This window comes from Bidens hawaiensis, unplaced genomic scaffold (genome assembly GCF_021521415.1).
Source record: "Bidens hawaiensis isolate Kalapana, Puna unplaced genomic scaffold, B.hawaiensis_p1.1 tig00055209_1, whole genome shotgun sequence".
Lineage (NCBI taxonomy): Eukaryota > Viridiplantae > Streptophyta > Magnoliopsida > Asterales > Asteraceae > Bidens > Bidens hawaiensis.
In genome coordinates this window covers 1-8,297 of record NW_027506327.1, presented here as the reverse complement: position 1 = coordinate 8,297, position 8,297 = coordinate 1, and the positions used below count along the sequence as shown (strand labels likewise).

General features: G+C 32.3%; 1 pseudogene across 1 annotated transcript; it reads right to left on the bottom strand.

Annotated features, from left to right (window-relative positions):
• Positions 1-6,232: 6,232 nt before the first annotated feature.
• LOC143617530 (squamosa promoter-binding-like protein 16) lies at positions 6,233-7,828 on the bottom strand (annotated as a pseudogene). The gene is made up of 2 exons (XR_013150851.1): positions 7,283-7,828; positions 6,233-6,824 (listed from the first exon to the last, which is right to left on the bottom strand). The product of XR_013150851.1 is annotated as a squamosa promoter-binding-like protein 16 (transcript).
• Positions 7,829-8,297: the final 469 nt, after the last annotated feature.

The following is an 8,297-nucleotide window of genomic DNA, read 5'->3' as shown; positions in this document are numbered from 1 at the left end:
AGTTATTATTAATGTGACATATAATTGTTATAATAATAATAATTATTATTATTATAAAAAAACTTATAAATCTATTAATAACGTTTTCAACAATAAAGTAATAATTATTATATTTATTATTATACTACTATTATTAGTTTTAACAACGATTCTCAATTGGTAGTATTACCATGTATTATTATTATCTTTATCTTATATATATATATATATAACTTGTTCTAAGGTTATTATTATCATTACTATCCTTATTATTAATAATATTATTATAAGCTTTATTACGGGTTCATCTTCATACAACCGAGCTCTTGATTTAAAACCCGTCTCGTTTCTATTTAATATTGGTGTAGTTATTTTAAAAGCCCAAATAAAATAATATTATTTTATTTTAATTGTCAATTAAGTACGAGTCCCTAACCATTAACAAATTAACCGATAATCCGATTCACAACCGAACCTTTTCGTCCAATGTTTCCAATATAGTTTCATTATGGTTTCAAGTTCATTAATATATATTACGTTATTTATTTTAGCTAAGGTGTTTATCGTTTCAAGTCGGATCTGTTCGTTTACCGTTCGAGCTTCATTTATTTATCTTATTAGTTTCTCGGTTCATCAGTCGAGGTGAGTACTTTCATACCCCTTTTTTCCATCTTCCATTTTGGGGTGACATTTCATATTTATCAAACTTAATGCTTTATTTACTTGAATCTTAAACCCACAAACGTAATTGTATACCTTACTTGAATAATTGCTCGATCTGGTGTTCTATGCTTATTTGTCTATGTGTTTATCGCTTTTGGTTGGTGGAAGTCTATAAATCCTAGACTACTTGGCATCCCCTTGTAGCAAGGTGTCGTTAACGTAATGCAATTAACGATATTCTATTAAATCCTAGACTACTTGGCAACCCCTTGTAGCTAGGTAGCGCTAACGTAATTCTATTAGCGATTGTCAATTTATCCAAGCTGTTGCTTTTATTTATGTTTCGTATACAAGTTTTGTGGCTTTTTATTACTATTTACTTATATGCTCAAACTTATGAATTGCTCACCAACCTTTGTGTTGACAAACTTTATTTTATGAAATGTTACAGGTTTGACTTGACTCGAGGACTTGATGAAAACGTTACCAAGACCTTTAGGATATTAGTAAAACGAACAATATAAATGTTACTTGTATTCAATTTGTTTGTGTGAACGAGATGTGTTGTTTATTTGGTTTGTTGAAATAAAATGAGTTAAATAAATATTGTCACTTTAAATAGTGTCTTGTGTATTTGTCCAATCACGTTGCACCCCGGCATGTTCCGCCGCCTTTGGTCGGGGTGTGACACTGGGAGTGTTCCCTACCAAAGGATTAAAGTTGGGAGTATTAAAACCCAATATCCCAAAAGAATAATACAACAATTAGATTAATTTAAAGTTGTAATAACCAAGTTATTTCTATTAAAACGATTATGTTCAATTACATTTTGACTATATCTAATATATATAACAAAACATATATAATAATTAATAATAAAAAAGATTAAAATGCATTCAACATTTACAGTATGGCTGGTTTCCAGTATATATCGTGAACCAACCGTTCACAACGTTTTGAAAATTTTAAAACCGACCAACTAACCGAAAGTAAAAAAAAAAGAAAAAAGAAGCCAAACCAATGACCGGTTTAAACGATTTCAAGGTTTACCGAACCATAAACACTCATATTTGTTAAGTGATTAATAGGGTGTGTATTCAAACACCCGCTGCATCGCGCGGGCACCGTCTTGTGTGATTAATATGTCATTGGGTTTTAATTGGTTTGGGCATTTAGCTTTGGTTGAGCTTTAATTGGTTTGAACTTTCAATTTGGTTGGACTTTAAACAAACACAAGTAACATTATATTTTGTCAGGGGTAACGAGAAACGACATAATAAATATTTTTTCACACTACTGACGAAAAGTTGAGGAGTAACGTAGGCTACCCCGTTTTAACTTACCCGATTACTTGATAGCCTATATCATTTTACCCAGTTATATAACAAACATGGTTTTATTTCACTCTCTTTGTTTAAGTATACACGCTGTACTTATTTTAAAACTATATATGCTACAAGATTTTCTTTATTTCTTTTTATGTTATTTTAATTATTGTTTTTATATAAACCTGATACGTACCATACGAGTTTTGGGGTTTGGTATCCCGAACGAGTACTTTTAACAAATTAACACATATAGCTGAAACGTGCATGTACACTCGAAACCCGACGGGCAATTACCCGACAGATTTTGGGACATTTTCATTACAAGATTTTATAATCGAATATGATGTTGAAATTAGCTAAACTTGTCTCAAAACTGATCCATTGTCTTTCCTACCGAGTAGTGAGGTTCGCAGTTTCCTTTTGACGAGACCTCCCACAATTTGAAAAAGATTATTATGGATATAGGTTTTCAATCTCCAAATCAAAGCCCAACCCATGCATTGATGGAAAACCATTGATCATACCAATGTGAACATTGAAATCACCCCGTTACATACTTTTAGTAGACTAAAAGGTGTATGTTGAATTTAGGAGGAAGTATTACACAATTAACTTTAGGTTTGGATGGTGATGAAGTTAAGCATATAGTAATAAGTATCAATAAATCAAGAATCATATGCTTTTTAAAGTTGTTTTAGTCGTAGAGCATTCATAACAATGGGATCCTCATTCATATAATTTAACCAAAATACATATTAATCCATTAAGCGTGTTCACTTTTGAAAAAATCTTCCGAGTCCAGTTCCTCATCTATAATATATATAAACGAAAACATAAAAATCTTACGTGTCGCGATGTGGTCGCTCCCCTTTTTTTAGAGTCACCAGATTTGCTTGATTTTTAAATTGAGGCTTCTCATGCATTTGACCCGAATTCACGGGTATGGGTCTTATCAAACCTAGATATTTCTTAAACGGGTTATAACATCTCATTAAATTAAAAACTAATCTCACCAAATATTTGATATAAAAACCCTATAAAGTAGGGATATACTAAATATTAATATCTGATTAATTTAAAAAAAGATATATATATTATTTGTAATTAAAAAAACAATTTTATAGTAAAAAAAATAAATGGGCATTGGGTCTTATCAAACCCATATAGCTTTTAAACCAGCTTATAACATCTCATTTATTTGTGAAACAATTTATCATTAAATCATAAGTATATTATTAACTTTCATATAATAATAAAAATAATAATTCACAAAATAAATAAATATTATAAACAAATAATATAAAACAACCCCCGTAATACAAGGGATAAAAAGTAATATATATATATATGATGAATATCATTACAGATGTCTTAAATAATTTAAGAAGTTGAAGGAACTCTTAATAACTAACGTTTTTTATAAAACTTTTTTGTATATTCATGTTATTTGAATGTAATTTATCAGTTTTTATACCTATCTTTACGATTACAGTTATGAATATTAGTTTTTTAGACGTATTTAAATTTTTGTTTACACATATGTAAGTTTGTTATTACATAAATTTTACACATATGTAAACTTGTGATTTACATATGTAATGAAAAAATTATTTTAAAAGTATGATAAAACTACTCTCTGACAATAGTAATATATAAACAAATTTCAAAAAAAATAGTTGGTTGTTATGAGTTCTCAAAGTTCTTAAGTTTTTTGGAGTTCTGTAATGAAACTAACCCTATATATATATATATATATATATATATATATATATATTCATAATCAACTAAATAATACATATTTCCATATAAATATAAGATAGGAGTAAAGAGTGAATACCCATATATGAAATTTTACTTTGATTTCTCATATTATTTGGGGTATGAGGCACTTGACCTTGTGCTACAATGACATGTAAGTTGTAACTATGTAAGTGACGGTTAAAGCTTGAATTATTGAGGTCTCAGGTTCAATACCTGACTTGATAGTGTTTTTTCACATTGACGTGTTTTCTTCTTTAATATCGGGAAAGTTCCAAACGCTATTTGGAAAAAAAATAGGTATCTACCGTCTAAATTCTCAACATTCTTATTTTTGTGACCGTTTTTACTTTAACCATTAGCCATATTATCCTTGTAACTATATTGAATTGAACGTATCGAACATACAATCCAAAGTTCATATACAAATAAATTGGAAAAAATAAGTGTAACAAGTCACAACTCACAAGAACATCTTTATGGAATATTGGAATATCCGTTTTGTGACATTTTATTTTATTAATAATAAATGTCACTTTTACCTTTTACACGTAATCCCTTATCCATTCACCACGCCACTATTTCTTGATAATCAAATCAGGTGACTTTTTTATTTTTCTAAGAGTTAATGGCCATTTTCGTTCATGTGGTTTGCTACTTTCGCCACTTCAGTCCAAAATTTGTATTTTTGTCAATTTAGTCCTCATAGTTTTAAATATTAGCCAATTACATCCTATCCGTCTAACGGCATCCAGCTATGCCGTTAGTTTAAGGGTATTTTTGTCTTTCTCCTTTTTATTTTGAGTTATTGGTCATTTTCGTCCCTGTGGTTTGATACTTTTGCCAATTCAGTCCAAAGTTTGAAATTTTGTCAATTTAAGTCAGTTTTTTTCTATAACCCTAGAGAGCATTATCCAAGCCCAAAACAAGTCTGCATTTACTCTGTCGACAGCAGTAATCATACCCCCTCCTCTCGTATTTAGTTTCTAGACGGTTCCTAAACTCTCCCCCATGGTGGAATTCAATGGTAAAGTGGTCAAAGCAATTCCGTGAAACCGAATTGTACGGAAAAAACTAAAAATCGTTTCTTTGATGAATGCATAATATTTAGGGTTTAGAGATTAACATATTATAACGAAAATCTGGGTCGTAATCAACTATTATACATTAATCAACAAAACAATTTTTAGTTTTTTGTGTATAATTCGATTTCAGAGAATTACCTTGACCACTTTACCATTGAATTCCACCATGGAGAAGATTTTAGGAAATGTCTAGAAACTAAATATAAGGGGGGGGGGTATGATTACTGTTGTCAACAGAGTAAATGCATACCAGTATTTGAGGTTGCTCGATGGTTTTGGGCTTGAATTATGCTCTTTAGGGTTATAAACAAAAAACATAAAAAATAAAAAAAACTGAATTAAACTGAACATTAAATTGACAAATTTTCAAACTTTGGACTTAATTGACAAAGATATCAAACCACAGGGACTAAAATGACCATTAACTCAAAATTAAAAGGAGAAAGACAAAAATACCCTTAAACTAACGGCATAGCTGGATGCCGTTAGACGGATGAGACGTAATTGGCTAAAATTTAAAACTATGAGGACTAAATTGACAAAATTAAAAATTTTGGACTGAAGTGGCGAAAGTAGCAAACCACAGGGACGAAAATGGCCATTAACTCTTTTTCTAAATATAACTTTTAATGAAATAAAATAACTAACATATGACTTGGTCGCATTCTTGTTTTAAGGTTACGTAATTGTGTGTTTATCTGGTTTGGTGAGTTTTTTCTTTATGTTTTAGTGTATGTAATCTGGAGGATAGCTACTTGCTACTCTTTTTACGTTAATGAAATTTGACCGTTAATAAAAAAAACTAATCTACAGTATCATTTAATTTAGTCATTTGTGTTAGTTTAGACCATTTTCAATGGGCGCTAATGGGGGCTCCATTGGGGCTTCGAAGTATCATTTAATTTAGTCATTTGTGTTAGTTTAAACCATTATCAATGGGCGCTAATGGGGGCTCCATTGGGGCTTCGATGCCTCTGCACACCGCAGAGGGGCGTCGAAGGGGGGGGGGGGGCTTGGAACGCCGGGCGCCTTTGGGTAATTTTTGTGGGCGCTCTCTCTCTCTCTCACACACACACAGAGATACATACATACGCACACACACACACACATATATATATATAATGGGGCGCCCAAGGGACATTAATGATTAAACCATAGCGAGACATTATAGGTTGGGACTTCGATCCACCCCCCCCCCCCCCCCCCCCCCCCCCCGGATGCTGACGTGGCAATGTGGAGGGGCATCGATGCCCTCACCATAGAGGATAGGATAGTCTTAATGCTCCAAACAAAACCAATATAAAAATGGATGTTTTTCTTTTCTTTATAAAAAACATAAGCATGAATCATAATACTAAATTACTAATAGATCAACTAAACAAGTAGAAAACAAGAGATAAAAAAAAACCATCCTTTACATCTGCCAACACGATATACAGAAACAAGACAAACACTATCTACTATATTATAAGCTTGCATATATTTCAAAAAAGAAAACACTAGTTAATGAGCCTGTTTGTTTATTATATCCGTTCCAAAAGTTAACTTTTAACCTAAAATAAACCTACTTATTGTGTTTTAATCTACATTGGACCAAAGTCCAAATTTTCCCATTTAAACGGTGCGACGAGACCGATATCAGGGGCCCCACGAAGGAAAAGACACACACATACACACACAGCAGCTATTGCAAGCATCGAGTGCACGTAAGGGCGGTGAAGTAACCCTTGTGAACCCGGGATCCGCCTGGGAATGCTGCAGCCACTTGTGCACATTTTGAACAGGATTGTGGTGTTTGGTCTCTTATTCTGAAACTAAGCTCCTGGTGATCCCCTGTTCTTGTTTGGAGCTCGATCTCGGTTGGCATTCGCACCGACACTTGATGGGCTATTCGGTCTGCTAGCTTACGGGCCACCAGTGTGTTGTATGAGTTGTTGTTTCTCATAGATGCGTATACGAATGGAGACATCCCGTTTGCATCTAACGAAGAATTCCAGCTCAGCAGCCCAATCTGCACGAGCCAATATGATCAGAAAGCGTTAGTTGTCGGGTTAGTGTTGACCCGCGGCACTTTTTGTCCAATGCTTTAATAATCTGAACTTCTTAATAAAGCGATTCAAGTTAATTTATACGTTTATTACATCTTTTAAAATTATAATATAACTTTATAAAAATTATATTATTTCAATATTAATCTACACTTTCATGTTTATTACATCTTATAAATTACAGTCCAACTTTTTTCAAAATTATATTATTCCATAATAATCCAAACTTCTTAAAAACTACTCCATTTCAATATCAATATTTTAAATGATATTTTTTCTAAGATGAGATCTTTCTAGGAAATATGAAAATCTTCTGAAGAAAATTTACATATTTTTTGAAAACAATGAAACCTTAGAAAAATAAAATATATATTTTTTTAAAACAGCATCTTTTCTACCAAGAAACGAAGATGGTATATACCTCTTGTGGGTCATTTGTCAAAGCATCAACCAAATCATCCGAATCAGACGTGCAAGCCGCCAAATGCAAGGGTGTAATACCACCGGGTCCCGCCAGGTTTGGTGGGAAAACATACTTTCTAGAAGTCGTTTGGGTGTCAACCATTGAATAATGTATGAGCAAATCAACCATAGTCTTGCACTTTCTTTTAACAGCCCTGTTTAAAAGATTAATTCCAGATAGCATCTCCAATGATGACTCATCATCTGTAATACCCGAGCTTTTTTGGAATAAAATTCCCAAAAGGGTTTTCACCAAAGCCACAAAATCTCTTTCCACAGAGAATACAAGCAGAAATTTGAACCGAGTAAGGCTATAATCAGAATTTCCTTCTTTTCTTTGAAAAAGCCACCCAAGCTCGTTTAGATAGTGCAAGATTTCTCGCATTGGATTTGATTGACCGTTTACAAACTCCACAAATTCAGACTCGAGAAGCCTTAACTCTTGGCAGAGAGTTGCATCGGCTATAATTATAGGAAAGCTTGTACCTCTTAAACCGTTCTCTACCTGTTCCAACGGTAAGATTCAATCATTTTTTTTTTCAAAATTAGATTCATATAGCGGCAAAAGTGTCAAACAACAGTTTTGTTTGGGTCAACACGGGTTGACCCAACAGACTTTTTGTCCAAAGTTTTTTAACTTTTTCTGAAAAAAACCCTACTTATCAGTCGATCAAAAACAAAATTTGAGGACTTAACCCTCACAAAAAGCATATAAAGCATATATTATGATTAAACAAAAATCTTTTGAGGACTCAAGTCGATCACAAAAATAGTTTATCAGCCATGTAAGGACCAAACTGTAACATTCATCACTGTGTTTTTACTGAAATAAGTAGGGTTGTTTAAGAGGAAATCCATTTTTACAAATAATTTACTTTTTCAATAAAGTTATTTAAGAGGTTGTATACTTATATCTCTTATATATGTGCAGCTTGCAACACGTTCATTCAAGCTACTTTTTATATTACTGGTCT